This window comes from Bos mutus, chromosome 17 (genome assembly GCF_027580195.1).
Source record: "Bos mutus isolate GX-2022 chromosome 17, NWIPB_WYAK_1.1, whole genome shotgun sequence".
In the NCBI taxonomy this organism is placed as follows: domain Eukaryota; kingdom Metazoa; phylum Chordata; class Mammalia; order Artiodactyla; family Bovidae; genus Bos; species Bos mutus.
The window spans coordinates 61799897-61823170 of record NC_091633.1 but is presented as its reverse complement, the minus strand read 5'-3'; positions in this window follow the sequence as shown (position 1 = coordinate 61823170).

Below are 23274 nucleotides of genomic sequence, written 5' to 3'. Positions count from 1 at the left end.
TGGTTAAGAGTCCACCTGCCAATGCAGGGGACATGGGTTCGATCCCTGCTGGATGATTCCACGTGCTGCAGAGCAAGTAAACCTGCCAGCCAAAACTACTGAGCCCATGCACCTAGTGCCTGTGGTCTACCACAAAAGAAGCCACCACGATGAGAAGCCTGAGCTCTAAAATGAACGGGAGCTCCCACCTTGCCTCAACTAGAGAAAGCCCATGCAACAAAGAAGACCCAGAGCAGCCAAAAATTAAGAAGTTAAAAAACATTAAAAAGTTATTTTAAAAGTGCTCAGTAATATCTGTTGTATGTATGAATGATTGCAAAGCATGTGACATACAGTAGGCACCAAATAAATGCTAGTTATCGCTAGTTTTTAGTCAGGCTTTTCTTTTCTCTTTCCCTGCCCAGCTCCCCGCAAGCTGACCTGCTTTTCCAGAGGACTTTTGATCTAATAATAGCATTTTTACCAGTCCAGAAACTTCACCTCCAAATTTCCCAGCTAATAACAGAAGATAGCCAAAATATTATAGTACTCGCGTTAGGAGTAACATTTGGAAGTTCATATTTATTCTGCTTCTTTTTCCATTAATGTATCTCAACTATGGTGTGGGGGTACCAGATGGTTTCTATGGAAGCTGGGCAAAAGCTTGCAGAATTACCTAGAAAGCATGTTTTGGGGCACCAGAGAAACATAACATCTGGATATTAGGAAAGCTCCCTTTTTAGGATTTCCCAGAGAAACAGATGATTATTTATGTGTTTATTATAAGGAATCGGTTCACATGTTTATGGAGGCCGATGAATCCCCAGATCTGCAGGGTGAGTTGACAATGGGGAGGCCCAGGAGAGCCAATGGTGTAGTTTTCTAGTTTGAGGTCTGGCAGGCTGGAGACCCAGACAGGCTGATGTTTAAGTTGAAGTCTAGAGGCAGGAAAAAAGGCAATGTCCCCGCTAAAAGGCTCCAGACAGGGATTCTTTTCTTACTTGGGGTATGGTCGGCCTTTTTGCTCTATTCAGGACTTCAACTGATTGGGTAAGGCCCACCCACATTAGGGACACCCACACAAGGGAGGACCATGTATTCTATTCGGCCTACTGGTCTAAATGTTCATCTCATCCACAGCCCTCCCACAGAAACCCCCAGAATAATGTTTGACAAATATCAGGGCACCCTAGAGCCCAATCAGGTTGACATAAGATTAGCCATCAAAGTCACTCTTTTATATCCATCATTAATTCTTTTTGGTTGTAAAGAAAATAGTGGGCAACAAAATCTTGAGTAAAAACAGATGTAGGTCAGCTACTTTAGAAAAAAGAAAAATAGTCACTCAGTCATGTCCAACTCTCTGCAGCCCCAAGGACTCTAAACTACCAGGCTCCTCTCTCCATGGAATTCTCCAGGCAAGAATACTGGAGTGCGTAGCCATTCCCTTCTCCAAGGGATCTTTCCAACCTAGGGATCAAACCCAAGTCTCCTGCATTTTAGGCAGATTCTTTACCATCTGAGCCACCAGGGAAGCCCATTTTATGTAGGTAAATCCTATTTAGTGTATGTGTGAAGGTTCAGCACTGAAATTAGCAAGAGAGACTATGAGCAAAATAAAATCAAGACTGTGAAACTGCATTCTAGTTACTAACTAGAGATTTGGTCTTTAGCAATTTATCTTTTGAGAATTTGCTGTTTTCTTTTGAAAGCTAGATGATTTTTATTTTTTAATCCCCATTTTATCAATTTATTTTTTATTTAAAATTATTTTGTTTTTAAAAAATTTTTTATTGAAGTATAGTTGATTTACAATATTGTGTAAGTTTCAGGTACAATTCAGTTATTATATATATATGTATATATATTCATATATATTCTTTTTCCTGTAGAGATTATTACATAATATTGAGTAGAGGTCCTTGTGCTATACAGTAGGTCCTTGTTGGCTATCCATGCATAGTAGTGAGTATGTGTTAATCCCATCCTCCTGATTTATCCCTTCCTTCAAGCCCATGGGCTTCCATGGTGGTACAGTGGTGAAGAATCCACCTGCCAATGCAGGAGATGCAGGAAATGTGGACTGGATCCCTGGGTTGGGAAGATCCCTTGGAGAAGGAAATGGTGACCTTCTCTAGTCCTCTTGCCTGGGAAATCCCATAGACAGAGAAGCCTGGCGGGCTACAGTCCATGATGTTACAAAAGAGTCGGACACGACTTAGCGACTAACCCACAATAACCCAAGCCCCTCGATAATTTTAAAAAATCACTGGCCGCCCCAGGATCTTGGGTTCTTGATGAATCAATAAACTGCAAGGGAAGTCCTGTGTGCCAGCCGACAATGTCACATACACACCCTCAAAGCTGTGTGTGTGGTATTGCCCATGTTTGCAACCCAATGACAAAAATAGTTCCTCCTGACCTTTATTTGCTCCCAGTGGAAAGTAAACAGAGTTTATTCTAGGAAATATCACGTCTTGGTCATGAATGTCCTCACGCCAACTCTCTTCCTGCCCAGGTTAATCTGCCCGCATCTGAAATGGCTTCACACCTCACCTGGTTAGCTTTGATTAAAGCGAATTATGTCACAGTATTACCTCAGCCAGACTATGGGAATTTAATCTTGTCATTTCCTTTTTTGAAGACTCAGCTCTGGTCTTTAAAAGAAATGCCAGTATTAGCAAACTGGTAAGAAAATGTGGAACACTGGAGTCTCCAGAATTCACATTTTATTGAAATCAGTGGATCAAGAGGACCCGAATACCGGTTTTACATTGCAGAATGAGAATAAGGAAGGTCAGAAGGAAAGGGGCATAGCTTTCCCCCTACTTTCCGCAGCCCCACCGTGAGGCTGGGATCGGGTGGGTGAGGAGCCAGGTCCAGTCTGCTGGTGGGAACGCCAGAGCACCACCTGCAGGCCCCGGGGAGCCACGCCCCACGGAGGGGGAAGCCACGCCCCGGAGAGGGGGAGAGCCAAGCCCCGGGTTGGGGGAGCCACGCCCCGGTGGGGAGCCACGCCCCCGGTGGGGGGAGCCACGGGGCAAGTGAACCTCCTCTTTTAACCGACTCTATCCTCCCCTACCTCTCCCCAAGGTCCTCAGATATGCTTTGTGTTTTCTGATAGAACAACATTCCTTTAGTTTGAATTTTAGATGCAAAATTAACTTAAAAAAATAGATCCATGGCTCTCCTATATTATTAAACCACTGCCACACAGTTGGGTCATTGGAATGAATTCCCTTTATTAGGAAAGATGTTTATGCCCATATATAGAAAGTCAGTGCTGCTAAATCTGCTAAAGGAAGCCTGATTGCCAAAAGGAGTCAGAGTTCAGAAAAGAATATTGAATTTATTGAAAAGTTTAAAAATGGACCAAAAAGTTTACACAGTGTATTAGTAATGGTTGTCTTTGGTATTTTAATTTTCATCTACGTTTATCTGCCCCCCCCTCAATAATGAGTAAGTGTTATTTTTGTAAACAGGAAAAAACAATACTAAAACATTTACAAAACAAGCCATTTTATTTTAAGCAAATGCACATCAGTGAACACCAGCACAGTGAAAGCTTCTGGGAAACAAAATCAAAGCAAGTTTCAGCTGAGAAGATATTGAGTGTCTGTTTTCACAGAACTTCAGCCCAAGAATTGCAGAAAATTCTGCCTCCTTAGGTAAAGCTTACATCTCACTTCATTGTTAAATAAGAGATTTCCTTATCACAGTTAGAATGTTATTAATTTTATTACTTTGTTTTGCTTTCCATAACTTCTTAGAAGCTAAATATTGTATTGAGTGAGACTTGGTTTGCAAATTATTTTCCTTATTAGAAAAGACCCAATTTCCTTGAATAATAAAGTGATTATCAGGAAAAAGCAGCATATATTATTTCCCTCATTACTGTGACATAATCTCCCTTGCCTTGGCCCATCTATTGTAGAATTGTCTAGATGCCCAGGATTTCTGGTGAGCTCAGTTTTACTGTATACCAAATTTATGAAGATGATAATGATAATACTAACAACAGTGACATGAGATTACAACAGCAGTAGCATGTGCTTAGCGTTTTACAGTTTACAGAGCACTTGTGTACATATTCTCAAATGATCCACAAGAGCTTTATGTCCAGATAAGGCAACTGATTCTGAGTGATCAAGAGGTCAGCCCAGAGTCAGCAAAACATGATGGACTCAAAAAGATCCTACACGTTAGAACTGGACAGACTTGGATTCAAAACCAAGGCCAAGTATGTACTAATTGGCAAACAACCATTTCTGCACTTAGAGACCCGTTTTCTTCCCCGTTCCTAAGGATGTCTTGAGATAACGAATGATAAGTGCCTGCAGTAGATTGCCAGGTACAGAGTGGGTTCTCAATAAACCTTAGTTCTCCTCCTTCTCTCCTTCTACCACCTGTATCCTGGTTTCCAAGCATCGTTTGGGAAATGGAGCTCTTGGTCATGGCCTGTGTGGCCTCTCTGTGCTTTCTTGCTAATCATACTGATGAACTCTTGGGCACCGTCACAGTCTGGTAGATCAGGACCCCAGGAGAACCAGGGTGCTCACTGTTGGCACCTTGCACAGTGCCTAGCCCATGGGTCCTCGATACACATTTGTTATGTGAATTATTGAGCCAATGCACATTTGGTTCCTGGACACAGCACTTGGAACATCCTAGGGTGCCTGACCCATGTAGGAGTTTGCTCTGGTTGGTTAGTTGCACAATGGCCCGTGAAGCACCCCTACTCGCTTTCTGCCTGCTTTCTGCTTTTCCAGTAGAGATCAGATTTCCCTTTCTATTAATTGAATGTCTGATGCTGGTGACAACAGCCCTCTTTCCCATACCCCAGGAGTGGTAGCCCCTTGACATGGTGGCAGAGGTGGGGATAGGAACGTCCTCCATTTGAACAGCCATGAGCAGGATCTTAAAGATGAGGGGTTTCTGAGGGTATGTTTCTTCATCCAGGCTTGTTGCCCCTTGTGAGCCCTGAGGAAACTAGAATGCTTTTTTATTTTTTTTTCCAGTTCATTCATTTAAAAATTTTTTAAAATTCATTTGCCAGTAGTTGCTTCCCATTTTCCACTCCTGGACCATTTTCATCAGTTTTGAGACCTTTAATTGAATTGAGTCTGCTTTCAGCACAGGGCAAAAAGAATTAGCACAAATACTGATGAAGTATTTGTGCTAATTTGTCAGTATAAATACTGACATAAGTATATAAGGACAGCCTAAGAGACCGACCACTAAAGAAGACAGGCTTTATATCATTTGTTGCAAGATCCTTCTGTCGATGTCTTGAATCCTGCTTCTCTATTTTAAAAAATTCACTGGCTCTTTAAAAAAAAAATTTATTTTATTGATTTACTTGACTGTTCTGTTCTTAACTGTGGCATGCAGGATCTTTAGTTGCTACAAGCAAACTCTTAGTTGAGGTGTGTGGGATCTAGTTCCCTGACCAGGGATGGAACCAGGGCCCCATCAATTGGGAGCTTGGAGCCTTAACCACTGGACCACCAGGGAAGTCCCATTATTGTGACTTTTGGAACCACTTTTCAGGCTTTTGTATTTAAATATCTATCATAATAACAGATTTATAGAACACATTATAATTTATAGTGTACTTTCAGATACAGTGTCTTGCTTATTTTTTCACAGCAACCTTATGTTCAGATAAAGCAAGTGTTACAGAATCTTTACATCATAGGTGAATAATCTGAGTTTCAGAAAAGTTCAGATATTACCCAAGCTCACTCAACTGTTTTGTGGTAGACCTTAAATTTGAGTTGAGGTATTTTGCTTCTAGAACCAGGATTGTATATCACGTTTCATGTAGTATTTAAGTATTCATGACATTTTGTCTGTGCTGTTTTGAGATGGTCACCCCTCCTGGTCTTTCTGCCCCAAGTAAAGCTACAGAAAACTGGTAGAACTTTTGAAATCAAAGAGAACCTTGTGCACTTCTGAATCTGGGGGGCTGAATGTGTGAATGGGAAAAAAACTGCAATTTTATAGTCACTCACTTCCAACTGGACAATTACAATTCCTTCAATTATGAACATAGGCAACACACCTCAGTAGTTAGCAAAAAAGCAAAATGGCTGTCTGGGGAGGCCTTACAAATAGCTGTGAAAGGAAGAGAAGTGAAAAGCAAAGGAGAAAAGGAAAGATATAAACATCTGAATGCAGAGTTCCAAAGAATAGCAAGAAGAGATAAGAAAGCCTTCTTCAGCGATCAGTGCAAAGAAATAGAGGAAAACAACAGAATGGGAAAGACTAGGGATCTCTTCAAGAAGATCAGAGATACCAAAGGAACATTTCATGCGAAGATGGGCTCGATAAAGGACAGAAATGGTATGGACCTAACAGAAGCAGAAGATATTAAGAAGAGGTGGCAAGAATACACAGAAGAACTGTACAAAAAAGATCTTCATGACCCAGATAATCACGATGGTATGATCACTCACGTAGAGCCAGACATCCTGGAATGTGAAGTCAAGTGGGCCTTAGAAAGCATCACTGTGACCAAAGCTAGTGGAGGTGATGGAATTCCAGTTGAGCTATTCCAAATCCTGAAAGATGATGCTGTGAAAGTGCTGCACTCAATATGCCAGCCAATTTGGAAAACTCAGCAGTGGCCACAGGACTGGAAAAGGTCAGTTTTCATTCCAATCCCAAAGAAAGGCAATGCCAAAGAATGCTCAAACTACTGCACAATTGCACTCATCTCACACGCTAGTAAAGTAATGCTCAAAATTCTCCAAGCCAGGCTTAAGCAATATGTGAACCATGAACTTCCTGATGTTCAAGCTGGTTTTAGAAAAGGCCGAGGAACCAGAGATCAAATTGCCAACATCCACTGGATCATGGAAAAAGCAAGAGAGTTCCAGAAAAGCATCTATTTCTGCTTTATTCACTATGCCAAAGCCTTTGACTGTGTGGATCACAATAAACTGTGGAAAATTCTGAAAGAGATGAGAATACCAGACCACCTGATCTGCCTCTTGAGAAATTTGTATGCAGGTCAGGAAGCAACAGTTAGAACTGGACATGGAACAACAAACTGGTTCCAAATAGGAAAAGGAGTTCGTCAAGGCTATATATTGTCACCCTGTTTATTTAACTTCTATGCAGAGTACATCATGAGAAACGCTGGGCTGGAAGAAGCACAAGCTGGAATCAAGATTGCTGGAAGAAATATCAATAACCTCAGATATGCAGATGACACCACCCTTATGGCAGAAAGTGAAGAGGAACTCAAAAGCCTCTTAATGAAAGTGAAAGTGGAGAGTGAAAAAGTTGGCTTAAAGCTCAACATTCAGAAAACGAAGATCATGGCATCCGGTCCCACCACTTCATGGGCAATAGATGGGGAAACAGTGGAAACAGTGTCAGACTTTATTTATCTGGGCTCCAAAATCACTGCAGATGGTGCTGCAGCCATGAAATCAAAAGACGCTTACTCCTTGGAAGGAAAGTTATGACCAACCTAGATAGCATATTGAAAAGCAGAGACATTACTTTGCCAGCAAAGGTTCGTCTAGTCAAGGCTATGGTTTTTCCTGTGGTCATGTATGGATGTGAGAGTTGGACTGTGAAGAAGGCTGAGCGCCGAAGAATTGATGCTTTGGAACTGTGGTGTTAGAGAAGACTCCTGAGAGTCCCTTGGACTGCAAGGAGATCCAAGCAGTCCATTTTGAAGGAGATCAGCCCTGGGATTTCTTTGGAAGGACTGATGCTAAAGCTGAAACTCCAGTAGTTTGGCCACCTCATGCGAAGAGTTGACTCATTAGAAAAGACTCTGATGCTGCGAGGGATTGGGGGCAAGAGGAGAAGGGGATGACAGAGGATGAGATGGCTGGATGGCATCACTGCCTCGATGGACGTGAGTCTGAGTGAACTTCGGGAGCTGGTGATGGACAGGGAGGCCTGGCGTGCTGTGATTCATGGGGTCGCAAAGAGTCAGACATGACTGAGCGACTCATCTGATCTGATCTGATGATTTTGTGATCAGTAGAAATCACGAGTATTTTCATGCCATATTACAGTTATTGGTAGGTCTCTCAAACTATCACCTCTACTCATCACTACCTTGAAATGACGATAGTTACTTGACCTGCCACTAGATTTTATTATTTAATGTGCTAATACAGAAGACATATATTGCTATATCACAAATTCATTTTAAAAAATATTCTTTTTTTCTGAGTATCTTTATTTTTAAAAAATTATTAAAAATTTTAATTGAAGTATAGGAGACTGGGATTGACATATACACATTACTATATATAAAATACATAACTAATACACTACTATATATAAAATAGATAACTACTTATTAGTAGTTATCTACAGCATAGCATAGGGAACTATACTCAATACCCTGCCTGTATGGGAGAAGAATCTTAAAATGAATGGATATATATATAAAATATATGTATAACATTCACTTGGCTGTACACCTGAAATGAACACAACATTGTAAATCAATTAAATATTCTGGGGCTTCCCTGGTGGCTCAGGGGTAAAGAATCCACTTGACCATGCAGGAGACACAGATTCAATCCCTGGTCCAGGAAGATCCCACATGCCCTGGAGTAGCTAAGCCCGTGCACCACAATGATTGAGAGTGTGTTCTAGAGTCGAGGAACTGCAACCGCTGAGCCCACACAGCCTAAAGGCTGTGCTCAGCAACAAGAGAAGCCACCACCAAGGAGCCCGCGGCCGTAGGTAGAGAAAGCCCACATGCGGCACAGGCAAAAATAAATGAATAAAATTATTTTAAAGTGTCCCGATAAATGTACTTTAATGTAATTGGTATTCTTATATTATACTACGGTATTCTATGTATTATATGTATTGGTATTTTATGTATTATATGTAATTGGTATTCTATGTATTATACTATTGTTTTTCTTTTTAGAGAGTGCAGAGTTGATCCCTAAAGCAGAATTCTACCCCCAAGTAATGTTTACTGTCATATATGTAGGTGAGGATATACGTGTGCATACAGATACACAGGCATGTCTATTGGAGTTTTTATATTTTCCCTAGAAATACATTCCATACGTTTTCAAAAATGCATTTAAGAATACTCTTTACTGGCCTTCCAAAAGGGTGCATGACCCCTAAAATATTAAGAGCACCTGCTGAAGTTTGAATGTTTGTGTGGCCCTCCAAATTCCTATGCTGAAGTCCTAAACCCCAGTGTAATGGCCTGCGGAGGTACAGCCTCTGGGAAGTAACTAGGCTTAGAGGAGGCATGGAGAGTCCAGCCCCTGTGAGGGAATTAATGCATTTACAAGAAAAAGAGGGTGGCTCGCTCTGTCTCCACCAGGTGAGGAAACAGCAAGCAGATAGATGGCTGTCAGCAAGCCGGGAAGTGACTCTTACCAGACACCCAGTCTGCAAGTACCTTGATCTTAGCCTTCTCAGCTCTAGAACCATGAGAAATAGTTTTTTTTTTTTTTTAAGCCATTGAGCCTATGGTATCCTGTAGGAACTCAGAGAGAGACAGCCCCTCGTACCAAGAACTAGTCAAGTTGGAGCTGTTGGCACAGTGTCCATTGGGTGAAATATCCCGTATTCAGTTCTCACAAAAATGTTTGTAATACCACTTAGCAATATTTTGATATTAAAGTTGTTTCCAACTAGCTATTTGCCCTATATCAGACTCAGCAAGTTCTAATATATGAGAATTAATACATTAAACTCTTAAACTATCTAGGACAACAAACTGAAGTGCTTTCTTGGGAGCAGGACTTCAAAAAAACTTAGCTGACCCATTGCCTCATAGGCCTTGGCGTCTCGACAGATAATTCCTCCCTTTGGTAAAGATTCTAAAGACGTATCGAATGGCTTAGTGTCTCACTTTTTTTTTTTTTTTTCTTAATGTTCTGTGGGTTTGTGTGGAGGGATGTTTCTTCCTTTAAATGTCATTTTATTTATTTTTTCTCCACATATAAACATTTCTCCTTGGAGAGATCAAAAGATATAAATTGTTATTGATTTATTTATCTTGAATGCTTTTATTTGGCCTTGTATGCATGCTGAGTGCTCACAGAAGGTATTAGATTAATGAGTCTGGAGACTGAAGTCTTTTGTTTATCTACTTATTTGGGAAACTGAAGATCTCTAAGTCATTTAGTATAAACTTGCCTGCACTATGTAGTTAATTGCCTCAAACTTGACCCAGGAAACTCTAGAGCTTCATCTATGAGTCCATGTTAGGGCCATAAAAACACTAGCTACTACTCCAAATCATTGTATGAAAAGGGCCATCCTTCCTTTTCTCTTCAACTTTTTACTCTCTCTCCTGGTATTTCCAGGAGGCCACAGATTGGTTATTTTGTGACCTTCCATCTTTTAAATACTGAAGATGGCCAGAACCATTTCCTCTTCAGCCCTTCAAAAATTCACTTTTTTCTTCCTTTACCTCTTAGCCCTTATGCACCTATTTTCTCTGTGTTCCTGGTACTTACCAATTACTTCCTGAATTAAACAGAAAAGAAAATAAGGAGATTTCTAGTAATATTCTGTGAAGCTCCTATCCTTATAATAGGAAGGGGAGACCTTGGTCCTTCTGGCTCCATTTCTACAAGAGAAGCTTTTATCCATTACATTTTTGTCTGAACACTTCCAGTATAACTTCACTTGAACAAAGGGTTCTGTGGGTAAAGGAATTTAAAAACTGTTGAACTAGAGAAAGTTCTTGCTCTGTCCATTGAAAATAGTGTTATTTCTAGAAATAATTGGATACTGTTATGTCTTGCTTTCCTTGTCAATTTTCATTTATGAATTTGCCAGAAAAAAAAACTTGGGAAATCAGTGGTTTGTTTGAAAAGTCACGAAGTAGGAGTGACTTTGAATAATGGTCCTCACGTCATGTTTCATTAGTCAAATCCACTTCTCACTAACTGACACAGTATACCAAGAGAGAACTAAATAATGTTGTCCTTCACAAAAGAAATTTCTCAGAAAAAAATATGTTCATGTACAAGAAAGTCCTAGGACTCTGAACAGCTTCTAATAAATCATTTCAATAAAATTGCTGTGTATGTTAGAGAAACAAATGGAAGTCTCTTCTCCCTTAAGGGCTTTGTTGTTGTTCAGTAGCTTCAGTTATGTTGCAACCCCGTGGACTGTAGCCCACCAGGCTCCTCTGTCCATGGGATTTCCTAGACAAGAATACTGGAGTAGGTTGCCATTCCCTTCTCCAGGGGATCTTCCTGACCCAGGGATCGAACCTAAGTCTCCTGCATTGACAGATGGCTTCTTTACCACTTAAGGGCTTTACCAGGTAATAAAGTATCACCTAAACTTTTTGTCTTTTTGATGGGGGTGGAGTTTATGAAGATGTACAGATAGAAAGCAAAAAATAATAAGCTAAATCAGAAAATTACTTTCTCCCCTCCTCAGATTTATAGTGTTCATTTATCTTTCACTATATAAACCACATCCTTTGGCTCAAGAAAAACAGACCTTAAAAATAGTTGACTTTCCTGGTGAGTGATGTTCATCTGTGCAATGGGAAACTTCACTAACTCTGAAGACTGAGAACTTAATTGATACCAAAGTTTGTTTTTAAAAAAAGTTCACGTAAGAAACATTGTGGAATATTAAAGGCGAAGTTCACAAGCGCACCAGAAATGTATTACTTTAGTGTTTAACTTAAGCTCTGGGGCTAGAAGGTAAACGAATTATAACAGACTGGGTTGTTTTGAAGTCAGTATACTACTCACAGGGTCTCCCTGGTGGCTCAGATGATGAAGAATCTGCCTGCAATGCAGGAGACCTGGGTTTGATCCCTGGGTCAAGAACACCCCCTGGAGGAGGAAATGACAACATGCTCCAGTATTCTTACCTGGAAGATCCCATGGAGAGAGGAGCCTGGTTAGCTACAGCCCATGGGGTCACAGAGTCAGAACGGAGCCACTAACACTTTCACTTTCACACAGCTCACATATTTTATTTAAACATTTGTGATGAATATAAACCAGATTTTGGCTGAAATAGACATCTGTTTCCTCTTCTTCTCAAAGTCCCAAAATAATAAAAAAATACATTTTATAAAAGAATAAGACCAAAAGAAAAAAATCACTGGAAGGTGAAGAGAAGGACTATCAGCAGCAAACCAGAAGATCTGGAGAGTTTCAGGTTGATAGAAGGCAGAAGGCATAGTATTGATGGAAAAAGCATAGCAGTAGAAAAACATAAGAATGTAACGGCAAGGAATTTAAGAATATTTAATGGCACCCCACTCCAGTACTCTTGCCTGGAAAATCCCATGGATGGAGGAGCCTGGAAGGCTGCAGTCCATGGGGTCGCTGAGGGTTGGACACGACTGAGCAACTTCACTTTCACTTTTCACTTTCATGCATTGGAGAAGGAAATGGCAACCCACTCCAGTGTTCTAGCCTGGAGAATTCCAGGGACGGGGGAGCCTGGTGGGCTGCTGTCTATGGGGTCGAACAGAGTCGGACACGACTGAAGCAACTTAGAAGCAGTATTGGTAGAAAAGGGCTTCCTTTATGACTCAGCTGGTAAAGAATCCACCTGCAATGTGGGAGACCTGGGTTCGATCCCTGGGCTGGGAAGATCCTCCAGAGAAGGAAAAGGCTACCCACTCCAGTATTCTGGCCTGGAGAATTCCATGGACTGTATAGTCCATGGGGTTCCAAAGAGTCAGACACGACTGAGCGACTTTCGCTTTCACTTTCACTGGGAGAAAAACATGCTGAAATGCCCAATGGGAAGCCAGGGCTGTTTCCATGGGTATGTGATCTGTATAGTGGCAAAGTCCCTGTGCTTAGAAGCAGCCTCAACTTGGTTTAATGCTCTGTTGTTGTCTTGAAATTCTTAATTTTAAAATGAAGAATCTTGCAGTTTTATTTTGCACCAAGACCTGCAAATTATATACTGGGTCCTTACATGGAACAACAGACTGGTTCCAAATAGGAAAAGGAGTTCGTCAAGGCTGTATATTGTCACCCTGTTTATTTAACTTATATGCAGAGTACATCATGAGAAACGCTGGACTGGAAGAAACACAAGCTGAAATCAAGATTGCCGGGAGAAATATCAATAACCTCAGATATGCAGATGACACCACCCTTATGGCAGAAAGTGAAGAGGAACTCAAAAGCCTCTTGATGAAAGTGAAAGAGGAAAGTGAAAAAGTTGGCTTAAAGCTCAACATTCAGAAAACGAAGATCATGGCGTCCGGTCCCATCACTTCATGGGAAATAGATGGGGAAACACAGTGGAAACAGTGTCAGACTTATTTTTCTGGGCTCTAAAATCACTACAGATGGTGACCGCAGCCATGAAATTAAAAGACGCTTACTCCTTGGAAGGAAAGTTATGACCAACCTAGATAGCATATTCAAAAGCAGAGCATTACTTTGCGAACAAAGGTTCGTCTAGTCGAGGCTATGGTTTTTCCTGTGGTCATGTATGGATGTGAGAGTTGGACTGTGAAGAAGGCTGAGCGCCGAAGAATTGATGCTTTTGAACTGTGGTGTTGGAGAAGACTCTTGAGAGTCCCTTGGACTGCAAGGAGATCCAACCAGTCCATTCTGAAGAAGATCAGCCCTGGGATTTCTTTGGAAGGACTGATGCTAAAGCTGAAACTCCAGTAGTTTGGCCACCTCATGTGAAGAATTGACTCATTGGAAAAGACTCTGATGCTGGGAGGGATTGGGGGCAAGAGGAGAAGGGGACGACAGAGGATGAGATGGCTGGATGGCGTCACTGCCTCGATGGATGTGAGTCTCAGTGAACTCCGGGAGTTGGTGATGGACAGGGAGGCCTGGCATGCTGCGATTCATGGGGTTGCAAGGATTCGGACACGACTGAGCGACTGATCTGATCTGACCAGTATTCCTCTTCTACCCCTAAATTGGGGTGGTGAGGAACAGTCATTTTACTCTTAGGCCCACAGTAACTGTTTTTAGTCAACAACGGGCTTGCATGAGGATCCTGGAGAGATTAGTCTGAACAAAAAAGTAGCACAGGATTTAAGATAATTGTCGACTTCTAAAATGAAACAAAACAAAATGAAGAAGAAGGAGGAGGAGAAGAAGAAGAAAAAGAAGGAGAAGAAGGAGAGGGAGGAGGGGTGGAGGGAGGAGGAGGAGGAGGAGAGAGAGAATGGAAGGAAGAGGAAGAAGGAGGAAGTTTTCCAGGGGGTAGAATGCACTAAGAAGTCCTTCATAATTTGATATTTGAAAGAGTTCTTGGCTCTTCACCCATACTGGCTGCTGGGAAACACACTGCTGTCCACTTACCCACTGTCAGATTTCAAGGGAGAGCCCACTGGAGAAAGGAACCCACACAACTAGAGAGAAAAACTGCCTCAGTTATACTGTGTTAACTAGTATTGTCCATCACTGATGGATATGAACAGATAGCAGCTTAGTAGACACAGGAGGAAAGCAGACAGTGAGAAATGGGAGACTAAAGTGGAATCAATAATCGATCCTGGACAAAAGAGATAGTTCAGAGAACAGAAGAGAATTTCTAAAATTCTGAAGACTATCCTCAGAGATATTTAACAAATTATTATGTCCATCAAAAACCAGGCTGCTATATAAAGGGAGAAAGTGGATTTCAAGAAAGAATACACAGAAATTTAAGAAGGAATGGTAAAATTTTAAAAACTTGTACACATGAGCTGAGTTATAAAATTAATGGGGAAAAAGATCAATTTGAAAATTTAAGAATAAAATGAGATAATCCCTTAGAATTTAGAGCCAAAAAGACAAAAGAGATGAAAAAACATGAGAAATCTTTTTCTTATACCTTGCTTCCGTGAGTAAAATAAAAACATGATAATAATTAATACAGTTCCCTGAATCTTAAGGCCTTTGACTGTGTGGATCACAATAAACTGTGGAAAATTCTGAAAGAGATGGAAATACCAGAACACCTGACCTGCCTCTTGAGAAACCTGTATGCACGTCAGGAAGCAACAGTTAGAACTGGACATGGAACAATAGACTGGTTCCAAATAGGAAAAGGAGTATGTCAAGGCTGTATATTGTCACCCTGCTTATTTAACTTCTGTGCAGAGTACATCACGAGAAACGCTGGGCTGGAAGAAGCACAAGCTGGAATCAAGATTGCTGGGAGAAATATCAATCACCTCAGATATGCAGATGACACCACCCTTATGGCAGAAAGTGAAGAGGAACTCAAAAGCCTCTTGATGAAAGTGAAAGTGGAGAGTGAAAAAGTTGGCTTAAAGCTCAACATTCAGAAAACAAAGATCATGGCATCCAGTCCCATCACTTCATGGGAAATAGATGGGGAAACAGTGGAAACAGTGTCAGACTTTATTTTTTTGGGCTCCAAAATCACTGCAGATGGTGACTGCAGCCATGAAATTAAAAGACGCTTACTCCTTGTTTGGACTGCAAGGAGATCCAACCAGTCCATTCTAAAGGAGATCAGTCCTGGGTGTTCATTGGAAGGACTGATGCTCAAGCTGAAACTCCAATACTTTGGCCACCTCATGCGAAGAGTTGACTCATTGATAAAGACTCTGATGCTGGGAGGGATTGGGGGCAGGAGGAGAAGGGGACGACAGAGGATGAGATGGCTGGATGGCATCACCGACTCGATGGACGTGAGTCTGAGTGAACTCCGGGAGTTGGTGATGGTCAGGGAGGCCTGGCGTGCTGCAGTTCATGGGGTCGCAAAGAGTTGGACATGACTGAGCAACTGAACTGAACTGAACTGAATCTTAAAATGGAAAGGGCTCACAGAGGTCTGAGCAAATAACAATAAATACTAAAACGAAACAGAAAAGAGCATTAATTTGTTTTGTTCACAGCTCTGCCACTTGCACTTATATCAATTGTTCAGTAAAAACTTGCTGGATGAACAGATGAAAATATTCCCATGAAGCCTCAAAACCAAGGAAAAAGAGAAAAATCTCAAATGTGACCAGAGAGAACAAAAGAACAGTATACTTCAAAAGAAGAAGCATTTGATTGTTAGTAAATGTCTCTTTCCTGTTGGCTCAGATGGTAAAGATTTGCCCGTAGTGCAGGAGACCTGGGTTCAATCCCTGGGCCGGGAAAATACCTGGAGAAGGATATGACTGCCCACTTCAGTATTCCTGCCTGGAGAATCCTGTGGACAGAGGATCCTGGCGAGCTACAGTTCTTGGGGGTCGCAAAGAGTCGTACACGACAAAGTGATTATATTGATGGAAATTGAAACGTCTCTTCAACATCTGTGGATCCTGATGACACAAGCAATACCTTCAAAATTTTAAGGGAAAATGATTTTGTACCTTGTTCATTATGCAGCAAAATTATAATTTCCATTTAAAGAAAAAAAAATAAAAGCATTTCCAATACTTTCAAAAGGAAGACATTTTCTCCCGTCTGAAAAAATTACCTGAGGATACTCACCAGGAAAAAAACCAAAACCAAAACAAAACAAAAAACCCCACAAAAAACCTTAAGAGGATGACACTGAATCCAGAGGCAGTACCAGCCAGAAGTTCAATGCAAAGTGGCTGCAGGATGGCAGTTCTATAGAGGCTCAGAAAGCAATGCCCATAATAGAACAGGAAGACAGCGGCTCTGTAAAGAATGTCTTTAAGAAGCAAAGTATTTCCAACCACAGCTGGTGTGATTAAGAACACAGAGCATCTTCATATCATGAAAGCATATTTCTCTTCAGTTGTCAAAAAAATAAATGGAAGACAGGAAGTTAAATGCTTTGTCCCATCAGTTCAGTTCAGTTCAGTCGCTCAGTCGTGTCTGACTCTTTGTGACCCCATGAATTGCAGCACACCAGGCCTCCCTATCCATCACCAACTTCCAGAGTTCACTCAGACTCACGTCCATTGAGTCAGTGATGCCATCCAGCCATCTCATCCTCTGTCATTCCCTTCTCCTCCTGCCCCCAATCCCTCCCAGCATCAGAATCTTTTCCGATGAGTCAACTCTTTGAATGAGGTGGCCAAAGTACTGGAGTTTCAGCTTTAGCGTCAGTCCTTCCAAAGAAATCCCAGGGCTGATCTCCTTCAGAATGGATTGGTTGGATCTCCTTGCAGTCCAAGGGACTCTCAAGAGTCTTCTCCAACACCACAGTTCAAAAGCATCAATTCTTCGGCACTCAGCCTTCTTCACAGTCCAACTCTCACATCCATACATGACCACTGGAAAAACCATAGCCTTGACTAGACAGACCTTTGTTGGCAAAGTAATGTCTCTGCTTTTGAATATGCTATCTAGGTTGGTCATAACTTTCCTTCCAAGGAGTAAGCGTCTTTTAATTTCATGGCTCCCATACATAGTCCAAATACATACCAAAGCAAATTTTACTTCCCTTTTGGTTTGTAGAGCAATTTCTAGGTAGTTCTGCCTGGTCCCATCTTGGCTGGAAGATGAGGCTTTCTCATTATGTTACTGCCATTCCACAAAGTGTTAAAGTCTCCAAAGGTTGATGAGCATTATTGCAACTGAATACTCATCGATGATGAGTGGAGAATCCTCCTTGTTCACGGCCTAAGTGAATTGATCTTGTTACTATTTGTTGAGAAGTTTTGTGTCTATAGTCATCAGGAATATTGACCTGTAGCTTTCTTTTCTTGTAGTGTCCTTGTCTGGCTTTGGTATCAAGGTTTTGCTGGCCTCATAAAGTGAGTTTGGAAGTTTTCCCCACTCTTCAAATTTTTTGGAGGAGTTTGAGAAGAAATAGTGTTGATTCCTTAAATGTTTAGTAGAATTTCACCAGTGAAACCATCTGATCCTGAGTTTTCCTTTGTTAGTAGGTTTTTGATTATTGATTGAAGCTCCTTATACAGTATTGATCTGTTCAAAATTTCTATTTCTTCATGTTTCACTCATGGTAAGTTGTATGTTTCTAGGAATTTATTCATTTCTTCTAGGTTGTCCAGTTTCTTGGTACACAATTCTTCACATTCATCTGTAATGATCCCTCACAGTACTGTTGTATTGATTGTGATGTCTCCTCTTCCATTTCTGATTTTATCTGTTTGAATCTGCCAAAGCTCACTCTCACAACATGCTCACCATGTTGTGAGCATGCAAGACAGCTGGCCGTGGGGTGGAGCGTGTGTGGGTGAGGCGTGTGGCATGGGGCATGGTGTCTGAGGGCCGCTTGGGAACATCTGAGGCAAGTTGTCCCCAGGGCCTTGTGAACGGGCTGTTCAAAGGATATCTGTGACATGTGCAGTCAGATCTGCTTCCCTTTCATGCCCTCTGAGAGTCTTATCTGCCTCTCTCTCTGTCATTCTCTACTGCCCCCCGTCTTGCCTCTGAGGATTCAGTACTCTGTTGGTGTGAGAGGGAAGTGGGCCTCTTTGGTAGCATCCTGCATAGCTGGAGAAGCCAGGTGCTCACTCACATGTTCCCTCCCCCTGCACCATCCATCACCTCCCCCATGGGAGGAGTCACAGCTGAGAAGGGCTCTCCTGGCCCTAGGCTCTGCTGTCTCAGGAGGGGTTGTGTAGGTAAAGTCAGGCTGTTCCACTTACCCTCTCCCATGTGTCCAGAAATGGATTTTTTTTTTCCCCTTCAGGGCTGTGCTAGAACTTCTCTGCTGAAAACTTGGACTTCCATGAGCACTCTGTCATCTGTGGATGGCATGGGGTCATCACTGTCTAAGACAGTGTTCCCTAGGGGCTCCCAGTCCATGGCTGAGAGTAGTCGGAGCTGGTTCATGGGCCACTTCAGGTCCAAGATCTGCAAGCCTATTACCCCATGCACAGAGTGGGAGGCAGGCCAAGACTTTTCCTGGGTCTCTCGGCATGTGATGCGGAACCCCACGGCTCCCACAAAGGCACTTTTGTCTGTGGGTGAATGCCACATTGTCTTTCAGGGAGGCAGTATGAGCGGGGGATGTCTTATTTGGCCATCTTGCTGATGTCACTCCTAGTATGACTCATTTTGGAGAGCTCTGAAACTTAGGGGCTGTTCCAAGTTGTTTGGTACTTGGTTCTTGGGTGATTAGAGCAAGGGATTAGTATCCCTGAGTGTGAGAGTCTGGTAAAGATGGTGTGGGCTCTAGGTTAGCTGGTTTACATATGAAAGATGAGCTTTGCAGGTCGGTTGTTTTCTATCTTAGGAATTAGCTAATCCTAAAAAGGGGCAGTTGGGGCTTCATTGGTGGATAAGTGGTAAAGAATCTACCTGCAATTCAGGAGAAGTGAGTTCAATCCCCAGGTCAGAAAGATCTCGAGGGGGAAATGGCTCCCGCTCCAGTATTCTTGCCTGGAGAATTCTATGGGCAGAGGAGCCTGGAGGGCTACAGTCCCTGGGGTCATGAAAGGGTTGGACATGACTTAGTGATTAAACAACAACAAAAGGGGCAGTAGGAGAAGAATAAAAATATATTTCTTTTATTTTACCTAAGTGGGTTCATCCTGTTTAGTAAACTGATGCATTCATATGGTGTCACTTGAGTAATGGGCCTGAGTTGCAGAGGAAAGATAGACTTTAATTTTTCCTTTTATACTTTTATAATTATTATCATGTTCATGTATTCCTTTCTAAATTAACAAGTATCATTTCATGGAAAAGATAATCTTGCAAATGAAAAAAAAAGAGAACAAAGAAAAAGTTTGTAGAATCCATATTTTTGGGTTTCTCAATGCAAAAGACTTCATAAAAATTGCTACTGTCTGTCTTTGAGGAAAACATTGCATCTGATCTTTTGATGCTATTAAGCATTGATCAAGCTCTCAGAGTGGGAACAAGTCCCTTCCTTCCTTTCTCTCTTTCCCTCTCTCTCTCCTCCCTCCCTCCTTCCTTCCTTCCTTAAATTCTCTGCTGTTTTTCCCTTAAGCAGATTTTCAGTGACCTGAGTACCATTGGAAGTAGATCTAGCATAACTACAGTGATGGCTGAGGGTTGTCATCTTAAGGGAGGACACATTTATTTGAATGTGAAAATGAGCACTATTAATTAATAATTATCCTGGGACAACAGGCATAAACTGGAATAGTTTTGGTTGAACGGGGACATCTGTTCACTCTAAGCAAAGCTCTTCTTCGCTGAATTGCGCGTAGTTGAGGAATAAACGTCAAACTCCTCAGAAAGGCACACAGCCCAGTGAGATAGCCCCTAGGTAGGGCGTCCTCTTGGGTCACTCCATGCTTCCAGTGCCTACTTGGGCATCATGTAACTGCTCGCAGAGCCATCCCTGACCAGGTACCGGCCCCACTTGCAAGCTGTACTCAACCCAGTGCTTGCTTTGGGGCTGCCCGTGCTCCTCCCTTCCTGGGATGGCCTCTTTCTACCCAACAATGATGCCTTTTCCTACTTTGAGATTGTGCTGAGACTTCTCTGGTGGTCCAGTGTTAAGACTCCACGCTCCCAATGCAGGGATCACAGGTTTGTTTTCTGTTTGGGGAACTAAGATCTCACATGTCATAGGGCTCGGCCTTAAAAAAAAAAGAATTGTTAATTTCCTTCATAGAGGCCTTGGGTGCCCTCCTGTGTAACCTCATGCTACACTGTGCTTATTTTTTGTAACTTTTCATTTTGTTTTGGCAGTCACTTAACAGTGTTGTGATAGTTTCAGTTTCGGGTAAACAGCCCACATATACATGTATCTATTCTCCCCCTCTCCCCTCCCATCCAGGCTGCCACAGAAGTACAAGGTGCTTATTATTCTTATTCTTCTCTGCCACACTGTTTATACTTGTCTATCTAATTCTTTGTCTCTCCACTAGCCTATGAGGTCCTCCAGGGCAATAGGTGACTTTGTCTGCTCCTGACACACTATTAGGCTCTTAAATATTTGTTGAATGAATGAGTGAATAATACACCTCAGATACACTTTCTTAAAAGCACAGAGAGTCTTTAAAAGGCAGCATGAGTTATTCTTGCCCAGAAAGCCATGGGTGTATCCGCCTAGAACATCCTTTCTGCTTTTCTTTAGATCTTAACAATGTCGTTAACATAAAACATGCTAATCAGATTAAATAATTATTTGGGGAGGATGGGTATTGGAAACACTGATATTTGAGACCTAGTTTTCAAGATCAGTTCTTTCCTGGTTTCATTTTTTTCCTGAAACCCCTTCGAATGCAGGGTGACTCAGGGCTCAGGTTTTGAGTTTTAATTATTGTGCTTTTTTCCAGACATCTAGCAGTTTGAGTTGCAATCTGCTAGCCAGAAGCTGAGCTAGTTATACATATATATATGGACATTCCTTGGATTTAAAAGGATTAATGATTCTATAATTGTGGAAGATATCTAGATAAGAAAGGAATTATTGTACGAAGTATAGAAGTAAGCGCCTTCAGTTTAGAGTAGGGTGAATATTGCCGTATTTCCCAGCCTCTGATTTTGTAACTCAAAGGGAACTTAAAATTCTGATCTGTTAGAGTATGTTGTCGCTAGAAAGAGAAATAACTTAAATATCCATCAGTAAATTGCTAGCTAACTAACTTCTAGTAAATCCACACAGTGGAATATTATGCAGTCACTTAAATTAGTAAACTATATCTTTAAGTGCTGGACTGGAAATAGGTATAAAATATATTAAATGGAAAAATGTAGATGATATGTAAAGTATGACATGCTTTTTGTTAAAACTATATAAATGTGACAAGATATAAACATTCAAACTTGTTATTTTTTAAGCTTTTCATTTTTAGATAACTGTAGAGTCTCCTGCAGTTGTAAAAAGTAGTGACCTCCTACATCCTTCCTCTGTCTCCCCCAATGGTAACAGGCTGTATAATTACAGCACAATGTTGAAACCATGACACTGACATCAATACAGTATATTGACCTTATTCAGAGCAAACTAACCTTAAAATTTTATTTATTTCTTTGTTTTTGGCTGTGCTGGGTCTCCGTGGCTGTGCCTGGGCTTCCTCTGGTTTCCGCGAGTGGGGGCTGCTCTTCCTCGCGACGCACATGCTCCTTGTTGCGGTGGCTTCTCTTGTGGGGCTCTCTTACTGTGGGGTTCAGCAGTCGTGGTACACAGGCTTGGCTGCCCCTCGGCAGGTGGAATCTTCCCAGACCAAGGATCGAACTTGTGTCCCCTGCATTGGCAGGTGGATTCTTAACCACTGGCCCACCAGGAAAGTCGCCAAAGTATTTCAAATTAATTTATGTTTTAATGAAAATGACTCATGTACATTTAAAAGATCAGTACTAAAACCTTACTACTCTTAAGTATCAATACAAAAAGACTTAGGTTCTAGTTATCTATCGATGTACAACAAAGTACTCCAATATGTAAATGGTTAAACCAACTGTGATTTTATTGTCTCATGATTTGTAGATGAGGAATTCAAGCAGGGCTTGGCTGGGTGATTCTTCAGTTCCACGTGGTATTGACTGGTGGTGATCAGCCTGTGTCTGGTCCGGTTTGGCTGTTTGAAGACTGTCTTGTTCAGATGTTTGGTGTCTTGGTGGAGTGACTAGAAGGTTGGGCTTGGCTGGTTATTTCTCTCTCAATGCTGTCTCAGGGCCTCTCTGTGTGGTCTCTTGAGGGAGGTGTTGGTCTTTTTCCATGTTGGTTCAGGGATTAATGAGCCCACACTGGAAACTTCTAATCTTAAAAGCCAGGACCGGAAATGGTAGAGTGTCAGGCCTATTACTGGGAAGCAGTTACAGGCCAGTCCGAATTCATTCATGGGGAGGCAAAATATATCCCAGCCCTCCGTGGGAAGAATTTCAATGACTTTGTGATGATCTTTAATACACCACAGCTAATAAAAAAGACCCTGCCCCTCCTTTTCCTCTCTTGAGACCTACTCCCCAGTTGTTGTTCAGTCGCTGAGTCCTGCCTGGCTCTTTGTGACCCCATGGACTGCAGCACACCAGGCTTGCCTGTCTTTCACTGTCTCCTGGAGTTTGCTCAAACTCATGTCCATTGAGTCAGTGATGCCATCCAGCCATCTCATCCTCTGTTGTCGCCTTTTCCTCCTGCCTTCAGTCTTTCCCGGCATCAGGGTCTTTTCCAACAAGTCAGCTCTTCACCTCAGGTGGCCGAAGTATTGGAGCTTCAGCTTCAGCATCAGTCCTCCGAATGAATATTCAGAGTTGATTTCCTTTAGGATGGACTGGTTTCATCCCCTTGCTGTCAAGGAACTCTCAACAGTCTTCTCCAGCACCATAGTTTGCAACCACTTTCAACTTTTAAACAGTTTTTTAAACAGTTTTTTACTAGTATTTAACTCCATATTTTGGAACAATGGTTACACGGCATTTCCATGGATTTGTCAAATTTATGCATTACTTTTTAGCTTCTTTTCAGAGTAAATGAGATCTTACCTCAGTCAATCCCACTGCCCCTTCTGTC